The following is a 27,664-nucleotide window of genomic DNA, read 5'->3' as shown; positions in this document are numbered from 1 at the left end:
TGTTCCTGCTCACGTGTTCCACCACCTGAACGTCTGTCGCAGCCCAACTGAAGGTTTTATCGGTAGAATGAACGACCTGCACTTTTTTTCTGCTTCCGACTCCTAAACGCACTGAGAGGCCGCAGTCTGAGGTTCATTCCAGGCTCATATTTCACACTTCCTCCAGTCACCCCCCCCCCCCCCCCCCCCCGTTCCCGTGGTATTCGGACTAATAAACTCCTCTTGGCGGCGAGAGGACTGAATTGGATTTGCGCGGCAGGTTACTGAGTTACTGTTCAATAAACAGGCTGCACACAGATCCACGTGGGTTTGGTTTAGAAGCTTTGCCTCCGCAGCCTGAACCTAAACAAACGAGATAATGACGTTTAGCAAAAAAATCTGCTTTTCCGGTAAGCTTTCAATCAGAAGAGAACAAACTGGGCGTGAACGCGGGCGGCGGAGGTAAACATGATTAAATACCCTGCGCCTTTTAAAGGGCAATAAAGCTAAAATTGCATAATTGAAAATTAACAGCCAGCGCGGATGGCTGCGGGACACAAACCTCCAAACCTGCAGTGGCACACGAGCGGCTGGACCTTGTTTACACGTTGACACGGTCAAATCCCACCAGGCCTCGATCGATAGCCGCCGACCTTGTCCTCTCCTCCAGCTCAGTGTTTGAGCTGGCGACACCCAACACCTCATCAAACCTGCATTTTTAAACATCCGGCTAATGAAGAGGGAATGAACGCCCTCAGACAAACATTCAAACGATCGCTATGTTCAGTGGTGATCTTTGACGTGAGCCAACAAGTCGACACATTCCAGATGTGTAAGTGATGCGCTGATGTGCCGTTAGCCGACACGACAATGGAACGAGTCATCACACAACACTGGCAACAATTAAATATTAATCATGTTCTGTTATTCTCGCTTCCGACAACTCGCTGAAAATGAGTCGCGTTTTTTTTCCCCCCTTAACTTATCAATTTAAGTGATTTAAAGTGAAAATGCAAAGGTTTTGTTGCGTTTGTCTATTTTTACAATAACTTTTGGAAAATGCTCCGTCTCCATGGAAACGGGGAAACACTGCAGCCATAGTAAATAGTTCTGTCCATAAAAACGTCTGTTGTTAATGTTTACAGTGCATATTGTTGTCTGCACACGTGTGTGTGGTTTCATTACAAAAATAACAAACGGCAGCAACCCGTGGCCCGACGTGCTAAAAACATAATCCTCCAAACGTTATGCGCTATGTAAACACCTAAAGTTCTCTGAGAACGCAAAAACTTGAAGCGTTGTCATGGAAACGGGGCCTTTGTAGATCAAGCTCTGAGCTAAATCTGGCATATTTACAGCACCGTGTGTCTGTTTGTCAATATGCACCATCCCATTCAAATAAATCAATAAATGAAAATGAAATGAAAGCCAGCAAAATATAGCATGTGTCATGTTGCCAAGACGAATTATGTCACCTTAACGCTGCTGATCTGGGCGGTTTTAACTTAATAACTCATTGCTATTCATAAAACATTCACATATTAAGACTAAAGTGTGAATGAACCTTTGTGGTTTATAAAAAGTCCGTTTTAATTTGCTGTAAATAATGACGCAACTCATTTTCCAATGAAATAACACTGTTAGGTACGATTAACATGGGTTCTTGCACGCAGGAAATCCAACATATGCACTGAATTCAGCTATGAAGAAAACATAACAAGCAAATACAACATGAACTTAAAACAATGCAACTCGAGAGCGGCGCTGCATCAGAGGCCTTGTTCAGTGTTTGTGACGCATCAACTCAATGAGGAGGGAGTCATTGGCTGCGTCTCAGTATGAAAGTGGAGTTAATTGGGTATTATCCATGCCCGGCGTTCTCTCCGTGTTCACCTGTAGCCTCGACACCAAAGCAGATGCATTCAAGGTTTTATTACATAACTTCAGGAAGGTCATTAGCGAGCCCGCAGGCCTCGCATCGTTGTTTGTTGCGACAAACTGTAAAAAAAAAAAAAAAAAAAAAAAGCTCTGCCAACATCCCCGGGGCAACGTGAAACCTGTTTTTGACTCAATCTATTCATTGCTAATTAGATTCCTCACTTACATTGGCACTCGCACTATTTCCGATGGCTGCAGAGCCGAAAGCGCCGGGGCCCGGCGGTGGGGTACAGTAAAACTCTTAACGTGGCCGACAAATCAGCAGGAGGTGAGCGGGCGACATGTTAACAGTAAAACATATTTAACAGTGACAGTTTAATATGTTCCATCAAAAACAACCGCACCATGAATTCCTGTTCAATAAAAGTGCCAGGTGTTGTTTTGTGTGCACCAAATACCACACAGATGGTTTGAAGCAGCAGTTGTTTCAGCTGCTGGTTTAATTGTTTTCAGGTGATTTTTTTTTTTTTTGGGAAAAAAGACTTCATATGAGCTTGTCGTTTCTTGTTCCTCGCTGATCTGTATCTTGCACCGTGGATGAAACCTGCAGTTTCTTCAAAGCATCTCTTCATTGTTGTCCATATGTTAAACAAAAAAACTAGATTTCTCTGTTTTTTTCCAGTCTTCTTTTAGGGGAAATGTGTTTGTTCAAGCGACAAGGTACACATCTTGATTTCAGTTCAGGCCGACTGATTAAACCAACAGTGACGGCAGACGGAAGCATTCTTCTTGTTTGGCTTTTAAAGTCACGGAAACCTCAGCAGGAGAACAAACGTTCAAGAAGCATTTCAACTGTATCGTCATTTCAAAAGTACAGATCGAAAACACCACAGTGCATTTGAAGCCCCGCCCCCGAACACCAACGAACCAATAGTATCCATCTACCAACTGGCCGGACAAACATTCCAGAATTAGAATTCTGTGACTTCTTCGCCGGAGGTCTATTCTCAATGCGTTACTCATGAACGCCCATTCAGACACCAGTGGAAAAGTTTGTCTTGTTTGATGCTCACGTCTACCAAACAGACCAAAAGCAAAAGATCCTTGGATTTTTTTTAGCTTAGAAACAGTTTGAAGAACTTTGACAAAATCCACAAGGACGTCCTCCTGTCATCACACAGAAGTGTTATTGTCACGGTAAAGGAAACACTACAGGCGGAGGCTTTTTGTCGGCGTCCTCTGGAAGTGGTCGGACGCGTCTCGTCTCTCGTCTGTCTGTTATTCTCCGGGTCTTCGCTGCGGGTTTGGGAGGTGGGCAGACCCGAGGGGTCGGTAGCCTATTAAACGCTCATCAGCCTCGCTGGCAACACTGGAGAGGCGAGTGCCAGAGCTCCTTTAAAAACCCACTTTGAGCGAGTCGTTGCCTCCTTCGCCTGCCTGAGACTCATATTCACTCAGTTGTGCAGGTTTGTTCTGACTCCAGGTCAGTTGACTCACTTGACGGCGATCTCAGTGACGGTTCAGGTCCAGCAGCAGTGGAGAGAAGTGCGTCAAGCGCTACAGACAGGCAGTGTGGTGATCATCACTGTGGTAATTATCGTGATTAATTATTTACATTTAAAACAAAACACTTCCACAGTGAGGCACCCAGGGACCATTAGAAGCAATGGGTTAGAAAATAGACGCTGGCACAGATAATTTGTTTAAAAAAAAAAAAAATACATTTAATGATGTTGGCTATTCTGCCTCATTTTTCTTTGGTTCCCTTGTGCCTGGAAAGTCTGATGGTAATGCAACAATTTCATAATCAGGCTGCGTAAGGTGGGAACAGCAAAACAAAAATAGAGAAGTGATGGATCCTTCTGCACAAGTGTTGGATTAATTGATTACCCTGATTTTAGCCTGTGCAGCATAAAGATTATGCAATAGAGACGAGCACACTTGTACATATGGGACTCAACTTTAGGTTGTTATAAATACTGAAATACAGCTGATCGTGCATATTCTACCTGGGTTTTCTCCCCCAAAACAAGCATTGGAGTAGGGGTGCCAAACTGTGGCGCGACCCACTCCAATCTGCAGCTCCAATCTGGCTTAATATTAGGGTAGAAGGTTATTATGGTATTGTTTCCCAGAGCAGCTCACCCAAGAAGAAGCTGGGCTGTATGTGGCCCTTTGGGCAAAATGTATTTGACACTCCTGGTTTACAACATCGTGAAACGTTCAATATTCTTCTAGATTCGGGGTCTCGAAGCTGCAGCAGTTAAAAACCCCCTGATCTACTGTATGTATGCCACTGAGGCCTTCGGGAAATAAATAAACGAAGGAAACCATGACTTGAGTCATTTGAGCAGCTTCTATGTGCAGTGAAATTCAGAAAGTGACCAACGGGTCGTCATTCTGGGGTTGTTTTGATTCCAAGTGTCGCCGTCAAACCTTTAAAATATTTCATCAAATTAATCACAGGCTTGTTGTGGATTAATTTGGATTAATCATGCTTAAATATTGTTTATTTTTTAATCTATATTAATCACATTTAATTTTGCATTGGCAAACAGACTGAAGAAAGAAGTGAATATTAATGCACTTAATGTGTTTATTAAACACGTTTCACAAAAAGCTGCTTTCTTTGTTCCGTTGCTTCTTCTTCAGCAGCGACTGACACAAACAGTCGACCGCCTCTCGTTTACAATGTTGCTGCAACTGAACACAATCCCAGACGTTTGCTTCACATTGACGTGGGACTTCAATCCACTGTTCTGTCTTGGAGTTTTGTTTTGCACTCACATTTCCCACCAAGAGGACCAAGGTGCCGTTTAGCGTTTTCCATACGGAGTTGGTTCTTTAACGTTCTTTATCGTTTGTGCATGTGCACCGGTCAGTACTTTGACTAACTGCCTGAAATGCATCGCCAGAGACGTTTCAGGCATTTTGAGGCATTCTGCACTTTCAGATGGGTTAATGCCATTAAAACCTTTAATCAGATTAATCACGGATGATGGATTAATCCCCGTTATTTTGACAGCCCTAATCGTTAAAAGTTTTCGGCTTTATTTCCGGTGGTTGTTCGTCGTAGTGCCTGTCAGCAGTCACAGTGAGAAGATTAAACTTTACACACACCCCTCCCACTGCACACATAATAATCTACAATCAATACGACATCTGTCTGCATAAATCACTGTTTTCTTTTGTTATTTGGGTGCAGGCTGGAACAACATTGACGTAAATTAAGAAACATTTTAAATTAATACATCTTTTGTGTGATTTGCAACGATAAAGATGTAAAAGGGGAAGATTAAGAAAGTTATACTTTACCCCTTTTCAACCATGTAACACATTGTAAAATGTTCGTGTTTTCTCTGGGTTACTTTATTCATTCTGTTTGTTTTTGTTGTTTCTGTTTCGTTGCTGTTGTACATGCTCGTCATTAAATAAATAAATACATATCACCATGACTGACACGGCCAAAATAGCAACGAACAACCACTTCCAGAGAGTTTAGCGATGATTACCTGCAGAGTTATTCAGCTTGACAAACTCCCTCACACTCGTCAAAGTAATTACATTTAATTTGATCGAATCACCGATCGGCCCCGATTCCGAGTGGAAACGTTCTCATGGCACTCGACAGCATCATAGGTGGGCCGGCGCTCCACCGGCCTCATCACGGCGGCGCCGCGCGAGCGAGCGAACGAATATCCATAAACATAAAACAATCATCATTTGGACGCTTCAAAGAGTCGGAGATGAAAGAGAATTCTGGATGGAGGGAGGGGAGGGGAAAAAAAAAGAAATGGCACAGACTGTAATTTCTTGCAACAATAACAAACTGCTGATGTGACGTGCGAGCGGGCCGGCGCTAGAGCGGGCCGGCGCTAGAGCGGGCCGGCGCTGCGAGCGGCGGCGGCGGCGTGACGTCACGACGGCGGCGCCGCCGAGCAAACATGCAAGCTGTCCAACAGCTGATGTAAGAACCCAGCGGAGGAACTCCGCATGTCCCACTTCAGTGGACTGGATAATAAAAAATAAAAAATAAATCCCTCAGAAGTTTTTCCTGACGTTAAAGGAAAAAAATAAAGAAAGGAAACTTTTTTTTTTTTTTGTTCAAATCTAAGTAGGTCATTAGTAAAGTGGGACTTCTGTGAAAGTGCGGCAGCCAGACTGCGCCGAAGCCGCGGCTCAGTCTTGATGTTGTCCTCGGGATTTGAGTCGTCCTTTAACTACACCAGGCGAGTCAAAGAGGGGCCATCAATTATTTATACGGCAGGGATACACCGGGAGATAAAGAGATGTATATGTGGAGGAGAGACGGGTTGAAACGGGAGAGATTTGACGAGGGAGGAGTGAGACGGAGGCAGGGTGAAAGAAGAGACGCAGGGGAAGCCGGGAGGCAATGAAGGGCAGGATATGTAAAAAGCAAATACCCTGTGGGGCACGATGAAGTGGTTATATGACTCTTGGACTCTGCTTGACTCAGGACTGTATAGCGGGTGGAGAAAATGAGCTTTCCAACATTTGACAGCCCAAGAAGGAAAAAAAAAAAGAAAAAAAAAGAGCTCATGTCTGAAAGAAATACAAGATTTCGGAGGAGTGGAGGCGATGAAAGAAAAAGGAGCTGCTCCTCCAAACAGAGGATATCTATTACCTGGGAAATACATTTATGAGAGGGTTGGGATCAGAAATACAAAAAAAAAAAAAAAAAAAGCAGATAAAGACACTATGAAGAGGGGAAAGAGGTGTGATAATAGGCCTGATGGATTCCCCATGGCCACATTATTTCACTCCCAGCTGCATAAAACATACTGCAGCTCTGGCAACCATGTTACTTCAGCTGAAAGAAGAAAAAAAAAGGGTGCTGGAGGGGGTGGGGGGGGGGGGGATTTTAACTTTACTGACTCACAGGTGAAATGACCTGAAGTTCAGAGTGTCTCAGTGTGATGCCAGCGCTCCTCGGGATCGCTCCCAAATGAAGGTTGCATTAAGCGTTTGATTTTAAAGTCGTATGGAATGTGTGCGGTTTGGCCTTCCTCACATTTGGTTTCCCACTGGGCTTCTGCCCTCCGCGCCGACTGGGTGAACTCGCACATTGGCAAGAGGAGGGAGGGGGGGGGGGGGGGGCAAAGCACTTTTCATCCTCCAGCCGAGGGAGCCCAGATTACAGTCTCAGGACACCCAATCACTTTGGACCAAGTCGAGGTATTTCAAGGGCATTTATTTCCTGCAGCCTCTGCTACGCTCTGCTCGCTGTCAGAGGTGGGACCTGACCTCACGTCTACACTTTATTAATGTACTTAATTCAATTCTTCAGGTATCAGTGTTTCAGAGGTGTTTGCCCCCCCCCCCCCCCCCACCTCCACGCCGAGGCTCCGTATATTTTAGATGACAACGATCGGAGCCACTGAAAATGCAACATTTTGAAAACGTGCAATGCTGAGCAATCCGGCGTGTCCAGACCAGTGTCTGCGTCCTCCCGTTGTTAATGTTTAGGACATATTGTTGTCTGCGCTCGTGTTGCTAAAACAAACAACATCACTGCAAGGCGCTGGCGGGGGTCCGGGGCTTTGCTCCGTGGCCCACAGTCGTGATACGCCAGCTGTGGGAATCGAACCGTGGATCTCCCGTAACCCCCCACGTGGAAAGAACCTATATAAACATACATGTTTTAATATAGATTGTGACATATATAAAATTGGCCGTTTTCCTATCTTATATGTACATATATGTAAATATATGTACACATATACGTGCATACAGGTACCTGTATAGGTACATATATGCACGTATATATGTGTGCATATATGCACCTATATGTTCTTCTTGCATAATTGTTTTTTGGTTAGTTCTTAGTTATTGCCTTGATAATGTATGACAGTTGCAAAAGTGAGATATGGGATATATATATATATATATGTGGAAATAAAGAAGCAGTACAGGAGACCTATATGGCCTGTATATTCACATATATGCACCTCAATTTTGCCTACATGTGGCATATATATGCATATATGAACTGCTTGTATGTTTCATATATGCGCAAATATCCTCGTATAGGTTCTTTCCATGTGGGCCACTCCACTTCTCGCTTTCAGTGTTTCTGCCGTTTCTGTGCAAACGGACATCGATTTCAAAACGTTGCAGTGTAAACGCAAAACGTTCCCGAAAACGACCCGTATTACCTTGAAATGTTTTTTTTTTGTAAACGGAGCCTGAAAGGAGGGAGTTGAGGCGAATCGTCTGATCCGCGTCTTTCTTCCTTCCTTCTCCTCCTCACTCTATTCAAACTCTCTTAAACGTCTCTTTTCTTGTTTTAACCTTTATAAATATGGTTCAGAGTTACAGTCAAACATTGACGCTGCTGCAGTAAACAGCCATTCTGTTCTAAACAAACTGCAAGTTGCATCAATAATGGTCGAATGCCAAGACTGACAATAATGCAATAATTTCATCCTTTTTCAACGTAATAAAGTCAATCGCATAACAACCTGCCAGTAGTGTAAAACTGTAATCACATATGTGATCTATTATTATAATAACATTTGGCTAATGATTGAAGTTGGATCAAAAACTCTAGTGTAATGTAACTCCTTCCAGTAATGTAGTAATAAAATCGATAGGACAGATCCATTAATGCCAGTTATGTCTATTAACTAAACTCGATGTGATTAATAACATGATGCTATGCAGCCTTCTCAATTATGAGAAATAACAAAAACAAAGCAATCTTTTACAATGTGTTTACATTCACAATAGTCACAATTATCACACTATTTTTCCATTATTTCATTGTTGGTTGCTTCACTTCCCATTATAAATGAAAATTCACAATTAATTTACCAGATTTAGATTCTAAATGATTTAGATTCTTAATCAAAACTGTGATCATGTTGGATTTGTTGCCATTGCCACGGAATTACACTGCTGTAGCCACACAATCATTCAGATTATTTATAGAAGGATTAGAGCCTTGAGATGTTTCCAGGAGGGTCTTAAAGATCATAACATCATAAGACACACAGTCAAACGCGTATAGCCAATGAGTCTGTACGGACAAACCCACACCGTGAGTTATTGATCACGCTGATAGACGATATCAGCAGAGTCACTCATGTGCATTGTTCTTTTTTTTCTAAAACTCCCGTAGTTTCACTTTAATCTGTACGTCTACTTCAGTAAATAATGTGAGTATAATTGCCCGATCGGCTTGTTCTTCCTGACGCAGTCTGAATAATTGGAGCCGTCGCGTTGCACTTGGAAAGGAGAAACACTCGCGTGTCGCTCGTGGGCCCGAGGACAGATCAGTCAATATTTGTAACCTCTGACAGCTTTTCTCGAAAGCTGGAAAGAGCCAACCCGTGAAATTAGTGAAGATAAGAGAGCAAACAAGTGCGGAATGCGAGGCATCCGTCTCTGACTTCTAATTCTGTCCTGGGGAGGAGCAACAACGTACATTAATTATTAAAAGCAGATGGCAACCCCTCCTTTAAGTTGACTAATCTGAGTCCTTAGCAGCGGCGGATCAATTACGATCCCGGCTCTATCCCAACCTCGGCCTCTAATCGGTTCCTGATGAACACTCGGCAAGCTTGGCGAATGCGCCAAGGCGATCAATGCCGCTAAACAGGAAGAAAGCAGCGAAGTGGCTGAATGCAGGCTTTACGGGACGAGACGCCAACGGCCTTAATCGAGGGAGTGAGAGTCGGGACGAGGCGTTGGACGACGGTCCAAGGTCACCGGTGGTTATCTCGGGGACGCAACTTTTGTGATGCAAGAGATTACTCAATGAATGAAACCAAAGACTCTCGTCTTTTGAAGCCTCGCTCTGAAAAACAATATGTGTAAAATTGTTCCATACAGTTTGAGTACACGCAGAAACGTCTTCTGAAACCACAGCCCGGTTTATAAAACAGTGATAAACACTGGCTGCCAGATGCATTCTGCAAATCTTCTCTAGTGTTTTGGAGGGGGAAAAAAAAATTCCCTTTACATCCTCTGGTTTTCGACTCATTTGCTGATTGTATTGTTGCTGATCAAGGGACGTCTCTGCTTTTCTTTGATGTTTTACCTGTTTATCTGAGCTGGTTTCATGTTTCAGTGTGCAGGTTTTTTCATTCTGATAATGTTGTTGCTTTGCCGTGTTGCTTTCAGACAGACCACGCAAAAAGATTATTTATCATCAACATGTCAGTGTGTAAAGTCGATCTGTGACTCTGGTTTCTCTTTGTAGTGTTAAATCAACCGTCACCGTCAAAGTGTCCCACAAGAGGCTCCAATCCGCCAAACCCTGAGATTTTCTTTATTTCTATATTTTCAAACGCATTTCTGTTCCGCGTTTTAGTAACGAGATACTAAGGACGTCAACAGCAAAGGGCACATTACAACTTAATTGAAGTCTAATGCTGAGCTCATAGTATCTGTTAGAAAAATGTGTTTGAAGCACTCGATTGCTGATAATCTACTAACTTCGACGTTATAAAAGACACGATGAATGGCGTTGTGACTCTCCGCAGCCTTTTTCCTCAGTCGGTGTTGAAGCTTCTTTCACACCCGGAAAAATCTTCATCCAGCCTTTTCATGACGTTTCTCTATTCCACCTTTGTGTCTGGTGATCCTTCAGTCATATGAAGAGGATCATTCCTGTCTGTAAATACTGAACTTACTGAGTGTGCCCACAATTCACGGTGACATCCAGCCTGGGACGTTATCAGTCCCGTGATCAGACGGAGAGCCATGATGAAAGCCTAATAACCTCCTCCTGGGGGAGTGTGGACCAAAACCTATGGGAGGATTTAGAAATGCTATTTGAAAAGCTTCCGAGCGGCAGAGTGGCAGCCAGAGAGACAGCGGTGCAAAATGCATTTGATGTTATATATACAGTATATGTATGTATCCGTGCAAACTGGAGCTGACGGCATGAACTCCACTGCATCAAGATGGTTTTTTTGTTGTTTTTTTTCCCCGAGCCTTTAAGCAAACACTGTCAAGATGTGAAAAATGGAAGAAAGGTGTCGCAATTTTGTTTTTAGATGGAACCGTATGAGATTATATTGCAGTTTTCTTTTTTTCTTTTTCTTTTTTGTCATTTGCCTCGTCTGGGTGACTGACACGGGGCCAAACCGCACATAATGAATGAAGTTTTGTTTGTTATTAAAAAACGTAAATCTTCAGATTAGTCGGGGCTTACTTTGAGGAGACAAACAGGATTGTGGAAATGTTGACGACAAGCCCTGTCTGGATTAAAAAAGAAAAAATCCCACCTTCAAGTCTATTTTCTGAGATATATTTTCAGCATTTGTCTCACTGAGTTGTTCCTCAACACGAATAACAAAACAATGAATTCGAATGGAATTCATGAAAATTTCTTATTCATCCCTCAGAGACTGTCTTCCTCTTCCTCTGGCAGTTTTCTGTTCAGGCCGTGGTGCAATGTGCCATTTTTTTAACCTTAGAAAATGATCAAGTTGAGCTCTTCTGCTCTTTTTTTTTTATTGTTTGTTACTTCAAAAGTTACATGCAGCTCGGCACCAATAAAAATCGCTTCTTTATAGTGCAGATATGACTGTCAGCTTTTCAGTCACTGTGGCGGATTTCCATCGTAATTAAAAGTCGTGACAGACAATTGTATTGTGTGCCTTTAGGAATTTTTTTTTTAGGTTAATAAGCTGCACACATTTTCTCAAACTGATTTAAATGGTGAAGAATCGGTTCAGAAAACGTTTTTTAATCTCGGCACACGTCGCGGGCCAAATTGAGCCTTTTTTCCCCAAGTCTTTCAAAACAAAACCAAGCGTTGAGCGTCTGGTTTTGTTTTACATTTTGAATGGATTTCAATTGTAGTTGTTCCAGCAGAAGTCGGTCTCACAAATCAGGAGTTGAAGCTTCCTGGAAAAAGTCCCGGTTTTACTGATAGCATGGACGTAAGTTCACTGTGGGCGCCATCTAGAGGGCAAACAGGACGAGCTTTACACAGCCAGTCGCATTCACACACTGATATCAACGTCTTCCAATCTTAATATTCTTCTTCTGACCATCGGTCTTGTCGACAGAGTCGACAAGACCGATGGTCAGAAGAAGAATATTAAGATTGGAGGACGTCCCACTCAGCCACCTGACTTAACCCTTTAATCATTGCAGTTGAAAATGGAACAATTTAACGCTCGAGTCCATCGTTTTGTACAATTTACTGACTTATGATCAAATTGGCTGTTAAGTCTCAGGCCTTTTTTTTTTTTTACACGACAACATTTCAAGTTTTCAATTTTGCGGTTTAGTTTCAGGAAAGATTTGAACACATGAGAGACGCTGAAACACAATGTAGTTCACGGGCCAGGCCAGGAGTTGGCACTGTTGTTTTTTTTTTTTTTGGAACCACAGACACGTGCATGCAGAGAACAATATGCGATGAGCATTAACGACGGGAGGACCTGGCGTTCGTATGGACAGAACACGGAGTTGGATTGTTATTTCAGTGACTGTCGACTATAAAACCAGGAGAGTCTGGACTGGGAGTCGTGACACTCTGGAGGGAAATTTTTATAATTGTCTGTCTACTGAGCATGTGCTATGAACTATTCACTGTGACTGTGGTTTGCAGTCACAGCATTTCACAAAAGTTGTTTTCCTCCTTTTCCACAGAGAAGCTCAGTTGCCACTAACTGAACATAACGGAGAGACGCTGCACTAAAACTACTGAAGCTTTACGTTTCGGAAAAGTTGCGTTTTACACCTATTAAATCCAATGAACGTTTTCTATTTTCACCTGAAAACGAGTAAAGGAGTGCCTCCTGCCATTTCTTATTTCTTTTTTTTTTTTTATTAAAAAAAAGACATTTTTAAATACATTACAGTCATTCCAATTTGCTTTTATAGAGAAAATAGAAAACCCCAACATATCCACATGAGCAAGCAGGTGTGTTTGTGACTGTGGAAAGGAAAAACTCCCCAACAGGGAGAAACCTTCGCATTTGCCTTTGCCATTTCTTATTTCAGTGACGTCCTGCGTCAACCTGGCATCATTGTTTTCACGTTTATCAAATATATTTGCATGATGGTTTCCACTTGTCAGCTTGTTTCCTCCTGCAAAAGCTTTGGCCGGCTGAGTTCTCTCAAAAAACAGGAAGGCAAACCGGGAAGGCCGAGTATCAGATTTGATCCTTGATAGAACAGTCTCAGATAAGTGGAGGGAGAAGATCTTCACGCTCGTGATGTAAGAGAGATGAAAGCTTTTCCAGGGAAAAAGACGCCGAGGATTTAACTGCCAGGGAAGTAGAAAAGCCCGTGAGCAGGTTGATGGATGCAGATCGGCGCGAATGAGGAGAAACCAGTAGAAGAACACGTCTGATAGCAATTTACGTGCAATTACCTTCTTTGTAATTCCGCAAAGTGCACAGTCCCTCGTCTCACGTAAGCCGACATCCAGCAAACTAAAGTCATGTCTGTTTGCCGATCATTTCAATTTGTCTCCCGCATTAACGTCGCCCCGATGTGGGCGTATTTCTGTAACGTGATTAGCCAGGGGTGTTTATCTAATTGCGTTTCTGCACTCTGCATGAAATGAAAATTTCTCATGCTGGAAATGTCTTCTGACAGGCCGGCCGCATTTTCATATCTTGACGAGCTAAAGTGTGTTGATGGCTGATGGTGGGAAAAGTAATAATGTGGGTGGAAAAAAAAAAGAGTGGAGCCATCACACTTGAAATAGGATTTCCGTGGGCCTCATATCATGCTTGTAGTTTCCCTTTACTGCATGAGTGGCTGCACTCTACCTGAATTTGAAGTAGACTGTTCACAAGTGGTTACATTTTCCATTTCCCTCTCCTTATCAAATTATTTCTCAATTTTCCACGTTCAAGTCGAACAAAGGTTGGAACACGGCCGCGAAGTGAAGACAAGCGATGTGAGAGAGCGGCTGACAGCCTAAAGTGATCCTGGATCTCAGGAGGAACGATGCGTGTCACACAGGATTCACAGCAAGATGTTTTATTCCTGGAAAAGTGGATCTTGCTTTCAATCACAGGCTGCAGGTCGGAGGAAGTGCCCCGTTTAATGCCTGGGATACGTACAAAAGCTCCCTTCTGAGCGTTTCATAAAAGATTTTCAGTTGTTTGAAAAAAAAGAATGTAGAAAATAGAGCAGGGCTTTGCTTTATGACCGACGGAGCCGTTTCTTTGTGATTTTGTTCCAAATCAAATTTACCTCCAGCCGTAAAACACGATAAACCGATAAAATGAACCTTTTTTTCAAACGTGTACAAAAACGGATTCCTTTGAACAATTCCTACGTAGCACAAGTTTAGTTTTGTTTGGATCTATTGAAACTGTATTCCTTTCTTTAATTTACACATTTCTGCAGGTATTGTCATCAGTAGTTCCTGTAACCCGCTCCGAAAAGAAAAGAAGAGAAGAGAAAAGAAATACTTGTGTAACCTGAAGGGAAAAAAATATATTTTAAATTGTTAGACTCTTTACATATGTCAGGACCCAGTACTGAGCCCTGCGGGACGCCACAGGCAACGTCAGTCCAAGCATGAAGTTTCACAGCTTCACAAACCTGCCTCCTGTCCTTTAAATTATTTTTTACAAAGTATAAAACAGTTCCCCGACACCAGTTTATTGAGTAATATGGCTGATTGTGTCAAGTTTTTTTGGGGAAATCTATCAATAGCGTTCGTTTCTCAGTTGGTTCCATCAATGTGGACGATGTTGTGCTGTTTGATGCTAACGGTCAGAGTACCTTTTGGTTTTTCTGTGAGTTTTTCAAACCTGCTACTGAACATTTGCTCTATAACTTCAGAGGATCGTGGTGGAAAAGCAACAGGCCTGTAATTTGTGGAGAAAAGCTTCGGTTAACGCTAACGCTAAAGCTAACGGCCCACGTTCAGAAACGGCAGCTCCACAACAGTTTTCATCAAAAGCAAATCTAATGAGCAATCAGTAAATCTAACAGCATTACAAAGTGTGCTGCTGCCAAATGTAGTGGTGCTACAGAACGCATTCATTTAAAACAGATTATTGGCCACAGTGGAGATGAATAATTAGTGCACTCAGCAATAAAACCAAAAAAATAAAAATGGTGACAAATCTTTAGTCGTAGTATTTTCCCAGGTTTAAATAATGGCGCTATTATAGCCGGTGCTGTAGATGAAGCAGTAGTTCTTTTTAACCGCTCCGGTAGCCTTTGAGTTTGTGGATGAGGTCTCTGGGGGATCTGACTGCACCATAGCTTTTCATGGCTCCTTTTTTTTTTACAGCCGCATTACCTCACCTTGACTTGTCCCAAAGCACACAAGCAGATAGGAAATCACCTCTACAGCCGGCGGTGACAGGCCCCTTGTTCAACCTTCAACCGGCGAGAGCCGGAGGAAATACCTCATGCAGCACGCAGCGAATAAACTCACATCCTGCTGGGCTGAGAACACCGGGCTCTAGAACTAAACACTGGCGTTCAAGAGGCGGCGGGGCAAAGTGCGAATGACGGCATCTCTTCTTTTTCTTTTGACAATCCTTCCTTTTTATGTGCAGTTTTATGATTAAAGGTTAAAGGTGATCACACATTCAAGATAAGGCCATATGAATGAACTATATAATAGTAAATGAAGGCACTTTTACTAATTACGTAGATACAATGAAGCATTCGTAGCTTTACAAAGAAAGCAGCCGCGCCTTTATGCGCCCAACAGTTTTGTGTCTGTGGTTCAGTGGCGTGTCGGTGAGGAAAGGAGCTTGGGGCTGCTGCTTTATTTCTGCAATTTGATTATTGGACAATTTGGTTTGATTATAGATTTTATAAGAAAAAGATATATATATACAGTATTTTGATGTTGGTGACTGTTAAATATCCAATTTCAACTTGTGTTTCTAAGTTATTCCCAAGTTCATGTTTGTTTTATGGTGAATGGCTGTTATGGGGCAGTTTTGAGAATATTCACACGTAAAGAAAGCCTTATGATAAAAATGTCTGTACTGGTCGAGATATTTGTTGCCCCCTCTCAGCAAATTCCAACCCACGCCCAACAATGTTGAAAAAAAAAGCATATTTTCCCTCTGAATCAGCGAACATGACATTTTGAAGGACATTTTTAAAATCTTTTCTTTCAATATATACATATTTTTGTTTACCAAAATGAGGAAACGAATATTCAAAAACATCCTCAATGAAATCGAGTTCATTATTTGCAAAAAATAAAATATTAAATGATCTAAAAAGCAATAAAATCCAATGCCACAATATAATAAACTGGAAAGGGGGAGAAATAAAACAGCTTCTGCTGCTTCGCAGATGAATCTCGGTTATTTCGCTGTGCGTCTGGCCTCATTGCTGCATATTATGTTTGGATGATTATACAAGAGGATATTAGACTTGCATCAAATTACTCATTTTCAGGGGAGACTTAAAAGGTTCATTTGATTTTCAGACGCTTGCAGTTTCAGAGCTGATCTGAACAGAACTTTTTAGCTGAATAAACACTGGAAGCTGTTCTGGTGCTGTTTATTAAATTCAATCAGCTCACTGAGCTTTCTAATTTAACAACAACAAAAAGTTTGAGGTATACAATTTTATCGAGAAACAAGAATGTTTTTCTTTCTTTTCTTTCTTTATTTTTTTTTCGCCCCCTGAGCACTTTTCCCTTGATGCCACAGAATCACAGACGACGTCTTTCCCAACATGCAATTTTCTGGTAATATTCAACGAATCAATATGAAAGGAGGCAATTGTTTGAAAGACAGCGATGCCAATATCTCCACTCAAAGCACCACTAACAGGAGGTTTTCATACCAATTTGAATACTTTATTCTCATATTCAGATGCGCCACAAGAGTTCAAACGAAACACGAAGTATCTTGAAACATCAAGTCAGTTCACCGTCCGTCTGAAAAACGCTTTTTCCCAGGATTGAAGAAATCCATTTGTCATGTTTCTATTGTGTTTCTGTTCACTTTTGTCTTAATTGGTACTAAACAATCATCAAATCTCCTCCAATACTGTAACGTCGTCGTATTTATGATGAAAAATTAATGATCACATCAATTTTAAGGGAGAATAACAGAAAACAAAGCAGCTTTTAGTTGGAGTTCAACGAAGGTCAAAGGTTCAGCTTCACATGCAGCATCAAATGCTTGTAATTTAACACCAGGCTCACCTTTTTGTTAGCAGCAGCTCTGGTTAATTAAGATGAACACATGAAGACATTTAAAGTAAGGCCACATGTGCTTCGGACAGTTTCATGACTTTTTATTTTACAATTAAATGATTAAAATGTAGAAAAACATTGGATCTAATTAGATTTTTCCATGAAATACCCACATTTGAAGATGCTTTTGCTTGATTTAGCATCAAATGCACGTAATTTGACACCAGACTCACCCTTTTGTTAGCTGTAGCTATGCCTGATCCAGATGAACATTTATGTTTTTTAATCTACGCTATTACAACATCACAGTCAGATGAGGTTAAAAACTAAGTGTGATGGTTTTGTCTAGATTTTAAAAAAAGATTAGATTTTCATTGAGTAATATATTTTCTTGATGACTTATTAAATGTTGAAAATCTTCACCTTTAGCAGATCAAGAATATGTTTCAATTAGGTATGAAAATGCTTTTAATTGTACTTCAGGACGAGGCCGCAGCTCTTGACGGGTTTTTCACATCTTATTTAAATTACCATTTTTCCTCTTCACGCTCAAATTAAAAAAGACACTCGTTCTCCGGTGGATGTCAAAAGCCATCGCCGTGAGCGCGGGGAATCTCAGAGTTCAGCTAAAGAAACATGAAACAAGTTTGAATGAAGTCAGCACAACAAACATAAAAAAAAGAGAGAAAGAGATGAAATGATCATTATTCCAGTGAAACGAGCATCACAGCACAGCCGTTTAGGAGCGTCTGAGGTCAGACCTTCTCATCACTGTCACCACGAAACCTCTTTGCTACGGGCTTTTTACTGTTTGAACTCAAAGTTTCCAGCAAACGCGGGGGGAGTCTGTAATGTATCAGTGTCGGGCTGGTAATACATTTTAAATCAATTGCTCATCGCTCATAGGTTTATCTATTAGATGGATTTGCTGCTCGCACAACACCCACAGCCACGTATTGATGTTTGGATTCATTTTGGAGTAACGGGGTCTAAATCTAATGCAATTATGCAGCACAAAGAGGATCCCATTTATACGTCTGCTGCAGGGTAAATGAGTCTGGTGTAATAAGCCCTCTGAGTCGGGCTACAGCGCCAGGCTTCTCAGTTATTGATGCGGTTTTGGATCATTTATAGGACGGACTGGAAGTCCTATCAATAAAGTTGCGCTGCGGCTTTATATGCAGCTCGGGGGTAAGTTATCAGCCGCCGGGGGGGAAGAATGGCCACAGATTTCTATCACTCGTATTGACCGTCTCTGTGTTGGCGATTGGTTGCTTTCCGCCCGCCGTCGGCTCCTTTACTCTTGCGTTGAGACGTATTCACACCCCCCGAGGCAGTTTGATGTGCGAGTAAATCAGCCTATTTACAATAACTACTGTTGCCGTGACAAACACTTCTACCACAGGGGCTATTATTATGACTCACAAGGCTTTTAAAGAGCCGAGCTCCAGCTCTGAGCTCCTTCTCGGGTTTTTTTTTTTCTCCACAGGTTTGAGAACAAAGTCACTGTACATCCTGGAACGTCCTCCACAACTTCCACTGATGAGTTGTCGGGGGTTTTTTTTCTCCCACCAGTGGTTTCAGCAATGAGCTGTGAAGAGGGGAACTCTTCCAGGGAAATCGCGTCGGCCTCTCGTTATATCCAATATATTGTATTGTACATAACATGCTTGAACGTATGCAGATGATGCTGAGAAGCCCTGAATCGATCGTGTTCACGATTGTCTTGCTCTGGCGTTCTATTACTTTATGATGATGCGCTCACTAATGTCGTGTTTACGCCACATTGTTTCAAGTGACAACGCATCGTCTTTGCATTTTTTGTTGACGAGAGGTTTCACATTTATGCGGGAATGCGTTTAAAACGATGTCTGTTTACACAAAGACTGCAGAAACGATTTATCATGTCAGGCCACAAGTTGGTGCTGTTGGTTTGTTTTTGTAATGGAACCACACACACATACACACACATGCATGCAGAGACTAACACGCTCTAAACACTGACAGTGGGAGGCCCGACCTCCAAGTTGGATTTTTATCCCCCGCCGTAGCCGATTGGCCCCGAAGGGGGATCTTGAAACAGTCTCCGTACGTCCGTACGTCCGTCCGTTCGAACGTTTCTACCTATATCTCGGCAACCCCTGGGCCCCCAGTGACCAAACTTCACATGTGGATACATCTCAGAGGGGGAAGGGATACTATGGTGACCTTGACCTAATTTGCATATTAAGTAGGTCACAGGGTCACGAAGTGCTTAAAAACACATTTTGGGCTCTGGAGGCCTAGGTTTTTGAGCTAGGGCTCTGAAATTTTATACACACATGATACACACTCCAGGGATAACCTCCAGTACACCAAGTGACCTGACCTTGACCTTGACCTTGACCTTGAAGATTGGTAGGGTCTGAAGTTTGCTCGTCATGGTTGCACAATACATGTATTTTCATATAAACATTTCTCCTCATTTCTCAGCAGTTCCTGGGCCCACAGTCACCAAACTTCACACATGGACACTCCACCTGGGGAGAAGGGGCACCATGGTGACCATGACCTCATTTGCATATCAGGTCACAGGGTCACTAAGTGCATAAAAACACCTTTTGGGCTCTGGAGACGTATTTTGACATAGCTTATGAAGAAGACCTTTCAGATTCTACATAATTATCTACTAGGACCCATGGAACACCCTCTAGTGTACCAAGTGTGCTGCCTTAGAGCTGCTTTGTGAGAAAATATAAAGCCCTCCGGCGGGGGATTAGCCGAGCAACGGCCTTCTTGTTTATTTATTACAGAGGCTGTCAAAATAAAAGTGCCTTGTCCCAGGAGAACATGGCCCCGGGAGTCATGACACTCTCGTTGCATTTTAGTGTGTTTCCATGGAGACGGAGTCGGATTGTTTTCTGAAAAGGTTCCACCTCGGGAGCCGTTTTCCAAAACGCTGCATTTTCACGGACTCCGATTCGCCGTTGTCGCGTAAAAGTGCGACAAAGGTTTTCCATTTTCACGTGGAAACAATTTCTTGGGGTCGAACGTGTGAGTCGGTCGGACGAGTCCGGGCTGCGACCGGCCGTCACCCAGAGACCGGCGGGGCTCGGCGCCAGCAAAGCATCACAGGAGACGTCTGAGTGCACGGAGTCGCTTCCAAACAGCCGTCATCCGCCTGAGCTGCGCTGCTGGATTGTCATTAGACCCGACTGCAGCGACGCCACACAAACAGACGAAATCACAAGCTATTTTCTCGCCTGTGGTGATGAAGGGAAACTAGATAAACACTTCGTTGTAACCTAATGTATGACATTATGGCAAAACTGAAATTTATTTTGATGCCGCGTCTCTTCTGTTAAACAGTTTGACACGAGTGTTGTTCTTTTTTGCCGAGCGAGGAATCTCATTACTGTCAGGAGTCGACTGGAATGGCTCATCCCGCTCCTCGCCTCATCATCATGGTTTACTTTGAACGATGTGAAAAGATGCCACAATGGCTTCTGAAAGCGAGGAGCTGTTTTTGAAACATAATCCAACGAAGGGTTAGAGTTAAAACAAAACAAAGAAGAAGAAAAAAAGCAACACATTTGCTTCCATTTGGATCAGATGGTGATGTGAAGAAATAAGTGGAGTGTAAAACAACTAATTAATTCATCCAAACATACATCATTAGAGCTGAAGATATTGTGAGTGTGCTGGCGACAAATGAAAATAATTGAATAAGCTTTGACTCAGGGGTGTTAAACATAAGTGTCGGGCCAAAACGGGCCCACCAAGAGGCTCCAGCCCGCCAAAATAATGGTCAGCCTTTTTAAAACGAGGCTCAGAGCCATGAGATTGTAACACCGTCCACAATGCAACAGCTACAGGAGCTTTTATTGGTCATTTCATTGTATTTTGCGTTAAAATTCACTTTTTGCAGCAACAGTTTAGTTTCGGGAAAATTTTCACCACAACAAGAACCTTTAAGATTTAAATTGTAATCTTATCATGGCACTATTTTACCGGAAGAGCCCAGGATGCGGTGGTTCTGAACTAAAGTGTGTTTGACATTCCTGATACAGAGCGAAACCAAAGATTTTACAGTTAGGGACGATATGAAAAGAGAACACTCAAAACAAAAACATCAAATCAGAAACAGAAGATCAACGAATTGCTATTGGGTCCTATCAACCAGTGACTATCATTTAATGAGAAAAACAACCAAATTCGCTCGTTGTACATTCAGCGTTGTAAAATAATGGAGATGAGTAATGGAGTGTAAGAGAGAGATCAATAAAGTACGTCTGAAACATCCTAAATGTATCTCGATGTATAAATATACGCTCTTTTGTTGATTTATGATCAGTTTTCACACCAAAACTCTCACTCCAGCAGAAAACATTGGGAGATTTAATACAATACTGGACAATATAAGTATATTGTGAGACTTGGTGGGGGGGGGGGGGGTAATGTGGGTAAACCTCTGAGCGAGGGGCTCGTCCCGATTCAGCAAATTCAAATCATCTCCAAAGCAGGAAGATTTTATGGGGGTTTTATAAAAAAAAATAAAAATCCCCGTTCGTTCTAAACAAATGCTATTTTCAAGCTAAACCAATGAAGTGGTTGGAAGTGTTAAGAGGATTTTGAAAGGATTTCTTGGTACAATCTCTGGAACAAATCTCACAAGGAGCAATTTCAACTTCGACTTTCAATACTTTCGCCTAAATTCTTAATTTTACAGACTGAATTGAGCAAAGGAAAAAAAAAAACCCGATGCAGGATCTGTCTTCTTTACGCTCAAAGCTGCAGTTACATCAGGAAACTTTCAAACAATGGGACAGCAGGTGGGAATGTAGTTTAATAAACTGGTATCGGTGCATCCTTATCCCACACACATTCCTATAACACACATATTTAGACCTGAAGTCATTGTTGTATGGAGATAGATTAAGAATTATTCATGCAAATTGAAAACTGTAACAAATACTGATATTTCCTCTGGATCCCAAAAGCAGGTAACAAAAACATTTAAACATTTGTGCTCGGAAAGAGACAAAAACTGTGGGCGTTGTAATGTGGTTCAGGACTCATCCTCCCATACAATGAGATGTTCTGATCAGAGAAGCACATCATTGTATTAACAAGCTTCAAATGAACTACTTCACTTCATTTAGGACATCTGAGGGGATCATTACGTCTCATAATCAACTCTTACACTCAAAGAAACCCAAAGCCGACCATTCGCTTGCGATGTGAGATTATATTCTCCCCGTAGTTCTATAACTAATGCAATTATAGAGAACAAAATAATCAGTATTGTGGCGACGGTGCTCTCTCGATCCCTCAAAAACGTATTGCTCGTGGCCCCTTGCTGCCTCTGTTCTCGGTTGTGGGCTATTTGATGTGGTAATTTTCCCTCAAGGTGATAAAAAAAAAAAAAAAAAATCCTAACAGGACAAGGCCATAAAACCACACAGCGATGGTATAAAGCAGCCATGTTTTTTAATACCCTCTCCCGTCCCAATGAGTCAGGCACATTTTCATTCTCGTTGACACACGGCGCCTCGCTGGTTAACCTCGCAGGCCCTTTTCATCATCCCCGGGAATCAACAAAGTGAAACAAACGGTGGCCGCTTGGGTAGCGTGAGCGACGCGCCGGGCTGTTTGAAGTGGCTTCCAGCTGCGTCGCACATCTTTTTTTTTTTTACCAGGTCTAAAGCAGGTGTAATAAACCAGCCCACTGAGCGTGACCATCCCCGGAGCCCCGCCATGGAGTTCATCAACATGCGCCCGCCGCCGCCGCCGCCGCCGCCGCGCTCTCTTTTAAAGTTATGGCGTCTGGAGGGCTTTGCATACGGGAGCCGGCGAGACGCCCTGATGGTCGGAGATAAAGTGGAGCTCTGAAAAGCCACGAGGCGTCGCGGACGATAAAATCAACAACACCGGGAAAAGGAGAAAAAAAAAAAAAACTTTTCCATTTTCAAACATGTTTGTGCGCGAACGTTGCGATAGATATCTGGGTTGGATGTCTATTCTGTGAAATGTCAACATGATATCAAAATATAATCCATGTTTTAAATGCATTTTCCAAAATAAGAAATAGCCTGTGGGCGAAGAAGATCAGGGCGTCAAGTCGTTTTAGTTCAGAGGCCCGTAAAATAGTGAGATATTAAACTGTGGATGCTAATAACGACTTCACACGTCCATCCATCATCACTTTATCCATCTGAGGATCGCAAGCTATAAATGAAAGCAGCGTAAATCACAGTCATCAGCGACAATCACTGCAGGAAATGTACAGTCGATGTTTCTGGTCTGCAGGAGGAATCATAAAATGGTCACGTTGTCCACACTGCCAAACAACAAAGCATTTTGTTTTCCCTGGTTTCGCTCCAAGCCACTGAAAACACGACGTTTTGGAAAACGACTCCCAAGGAACGGGGGGAAAACGAAACTTTCTGGAAACGCTCCGATTTCCTGTAGCTGCTGTAAAACCTGCTGCCGCGCGCCACGGCTGTCGTAAACAGTTGTTCTGCACACGCTCAGTCGATAAACAATAACAACAATGTTTTCCTCCAGAGTGTCATGACTGCCAGTCCATATTCTCCTGGGACTTGGTACTTTTATTTTGACAGCCACTGTAATGATAGTAGTCGTATAAAAGTAGCCCAGCATGCTAACTGCATCATTTTCAGGCCTTAAAATCTCATTGTTATCATGTAGATTTGACACTAAAGCTTTTATATGTGGAAAGAAGACAAAAACCTATGAGGGGACAACTTTCAAATTGTTTTTCCTGCTTCATGGAGAGTCGATGTTTTTAAAAACAGGCTCAAGAATCACCTTTTAATTCTTCTTTAGTCCATTTTATCTCCTTCATTTCAATAATGTAAAGAAAAAGGTTTTGGGCAACATGTAGTTTCTCCATTTATTTGACATTTTTCACAATTTTAGTTAGTTTTCGAATATATTTTTCAATATTTTATTTATTTTTGTATTTTCATATATTGATTTGGTCCATTTGTTTTTGTTTATAATGTAGAGAACCTATAGTAATGTATAGTAACGTAGAGAATGCATAGAACTTTCTCGCGGAGCGTTTTAAACCATACCGCAGCATTTCCACTCCCTCTATAATTTGCTCAGTTACTCTTAAAATAACTTTTCCGGATTGCAGAATATGTATTTCGAGTCATCCAATCAATATCCAAGCGCTCGACAGTTCTTGTTGACAGAAGTCATAATAAGGTACATTTCTTCCACTGAGCGTTTCTTTGTGGCTGTCGCTTCCGCTTGAGTGCGTCTCCTGATTTAATGAGGTGAATTTCGCACACAAACGCAGCAGACGCGTAAGAAAGTGATGTAGACAAAAGGCTTATTTTTTGGGGGGGGGGTTTGATTTGTTTTACTATTTTATTTGTAGTAGTTTGTTTCTAAATCAAATGAGATGCTGAGACGGTCTGATTTGGAATACTGACAAAAGGGAAATGGCTTGTTTTGATAAATGAGATTTGTCGCTTCTATGTGTTCTGATGGAGCAGAACGAGTCAAGAGAAGGAGGAATTCGTCGGGTGTGCGGAACATTAAGATGTTTTTAGTCTCCCACTTTCATCATAGCGAAAAATGTTCACAGTGTAGGAGGATGAACAATGAAATCATCCTCCCTGCAATAATGTCATTACTCTTTCTGTGTACTTTATATATGTATTTAGGTTATTTATGTTGTGTGTGTGTGGGTGTGGTTAAGTACTTTATATTTATGGGTGTATACATAGCTATAGCTTTGATTTTCTGTTGACTTTTAATCACATTGTGGTTGGAATTATGCATGAATATGAAAAAAAAGTTAGAAACCAACTTGTTATGGTTACGTTTTTTTTAAAGAGGAAAAAAGATCATTTGAATTTCATTTAGGATCAATATATCTATCTATCCATCCATCAGATATTTAACGTATTCTTCCTCGTCCTAATAAATGACTTGTCAGCCTTCCAGCAGGATTTCTATTAGTGTTGTTGAAGTGTAAAATGCAGGTTGGAGGTTTTATCAAGGTGTCCACTTTTCAAGTCCTCTCTAGGGATTTTATTTAATTTTTTTAAATAAATTCAAACGCCTGGTCTTCATTGTTTTCCAGCAGGATATTAAGCACATGTTTACTGGACGTTTTGTATCTCAGAGCTGAAAACACCGGCGTCTTCGCTTCTCATCTGCCCACAAAAGGCCAATGCACAAGTGTTGATTTTCTGAGAGAGAGAGAGAGAAAAAAAAACGAACATGTTATCTTTTACCATCTGCGCTGTTCACGTCTGTTTACCCAGTAAGATTGGAAGAGATTGAGGAACGTGTGCGAGGCTAATCTGAATTTGTGTCTTCGGTTGCAGAGCTGCATTACTTTGTTATATAACTGACTTTAGATCATATAAAGGAGGCAAAATTCATATATATTCAAATTACAAGTACTATTTTGAGTAAATTTGTATACTTTAAAAATCTCAAGGTTGGGAAAAGTGTCTTTTTTTTTTAAAGTCAATATTTTGAACCCCACTATTGAAGCAATATTGGATCAAACTGGCTTCAAGCACAATTTTCATTTATTTATTTATTTCTTTTTTGCTTTGCCACCATGCAAGAGAGAAAGAGCGAAGCACAATATTAAAGAGCATATGAGATTCTGTACTGTGCAGTTTTTCTGAAGTTTTTTTTTGTACTTCTTCCCAGGAAGTCACACTCTCAGCAATTTACAAGGAAGAAATGAAACTCAGAAAGTAGTTAAGCTTCCTGCTGCTTCAGAAAAGTATCAGAGTCGAGGTAATGGCCACCCATTCTTTGCCGTGAGTGATTTCCTACAGTGCACGCGCTCTGCAGAACATCCAGACCAACTTTTTACCGTGCTCGGCGGCTAATCGCCTCCTGGGTAGACAAAACTGAATTATTCAGAGGGTGAGTGATGGGGGTGGGGGGGTGGGGGGGGGGAAATACTGGAACATTGGGGAACTGAGAGAAAGGTGATGCGAGACACAAGGAAACATTCATTAGAAGCCAAAGAGAGCAGCCCTGATTGGACGAAAGCCCAGAAGAAGGAGCCAGTCCGGAAATGTTGCACCAGTAAAAACACAACCTGCGACGGCAAACGCAACACATTAGGCAATTATGTGATCGCACCAGCATCCACATCACAAAAAAGATAAAAGCCGGAGCGAAGTACACACAGAAGTCCAAGGTCTTTGGCTACAAGCATAATTCAAGCTGGAAGCAAAACAGGGAAATATCAAAGTAGCCTGATTATTTACTAAAATATACAAAAGAATCTCAGCCGGGCTTGGCCTTGCCGTAAGCCTTTGGGGATAACAGGACTTTGTCCCAACACATGAATAATGTAAGCGGAGTGGTTGTGAAATTTCCAATGATTTATGAAGAAGCCCCCGCAGATTGTGTTCACTTCATTTGACTGTGTTTAAAGGGAGTACCTTCAACCAACTGCAAACCAAGGGAAGGAGCCACATCTGCAGGGTTTTATTTCTTTGTTGTTGTTGTTTTCAGTCTTGCACTCACAAAAAAAAGGAAAAAAATCAAGTAAACAGGAGCTTCGACAACTTTTCAGGTGGGATATTAATTTATAAAATGCAAATGAGAACAACAGCACAAAAAATATGTATATTTAAATATGTGTAGCAATTCAATTAATCTTTCCTCATAACAAAGCTTCTTAATTATTGGAAAAAAAGATTTTTTTCAATTTTTTTGAATGCAATCACTTAGCATACGCCTCAAACGTGTTATTTTTCCACTGTGGTAGGAAACCACAGTCCAGTAGATGGACAGTAATAACAGTGTCATGACTCCCAGTCCACATTCTCCTGGGAGTTGGTACTTTTATTTTGACAGTCACCAGTAATAGCAATCCAACTCTGTCACCTGTCCATACAAATGTCCACGTGACCTGAAAGCTCCGTTGTTTTTAGCGTTTCCACCATCGCCGTGTAAACGGACATTGTTTTCAAAAGGTTTGCCGCGTAAACACCAAACTTCTCTGGAACAAAAATGCAAAAAACGATGCGTTTTCACTTGAATCTTTGACGTGTAACCGGGACCTGGGATGCGAGGGATTCTTGCTGCAGGGCCTTTGAACAAATTCAAGTTTCTTTAAGGCTGATGAGAAGAAAAATAAATGGAAGGAGAAGGAGCCATGTGAAAGACGGCTGTTCTGGTTAAATGGTTGATTTGATGTTCAGAAGAGACCTTCGTGACAAAACATTTACTTCCCGGGATAACGTCACTGAGCTGGAGGAGATGGATGAGGAGAAGGAGGGGAAGCCAAGGGCTGAGCCTTGAGGGATGCCAGGGAACAGCAGGGTCAGTGAAGGGGGAGGGCGGTTATTGATCTGTTGGTGCAATAGAATTGTAGGATGCTGGTTGTGGACGTGAGACTGTAAAGGAGGTTTTCATGCTGCAGGTCAAGGAGGACGAGGATGTGGAGTTTCCCAGAGGACAGGAGGCCATTTGTAGTTTTACTGAGAGCAGCTTGTGTTCAGGACCAAATCCAGACCGGCAGTTTCATCGAGGTTGTTGTCGACTTCCAGAGATTTACATGAGGTATACCGTGGCAGTACAATTCTCTTTTGTCAGTCTAGGACTGGAGAAGTTCCCCTTTCATGCCACTGTAGAGAGTAAACAGACGCTCTGACGGCCTTAAGGGTGTTTTTATCTGGAAAA

The 27,664-nt window shown here is 42.0% G+C and overlaps 1 protein-coding gene across 2 annotated transcripts in view; it reads right to left on the bottom strand.

The window, feature by feature from the left end:
• Positions 1-27,664, bottom strand: part of tspan4a (tetraspanin 4a) — a gene marked incomplete at its 5' end in the record, with an annotated part of 243,364 nt that overhangs the window by 26,106 nt on the left and 189,594 nt on the right. The window lies entirely within an intron of this gene.

This window comes from Blennius ocellaris, assembly GCF_963422515.1.
Source record: "Blennius ocellaris genome assembly, chromosome: 1".
Lineage (NCBI taxonomy): Eukaryota > Metazoa > Chordata > Actinopteri > Blenniiformes > Blenniidae > Blennius > Blennius ocellaris.
The sequence above is the reverse complement of the archived record's forward strand: the minus strand, read 5'-3'. Positions and strand labels throughout refer to the sequence as shown.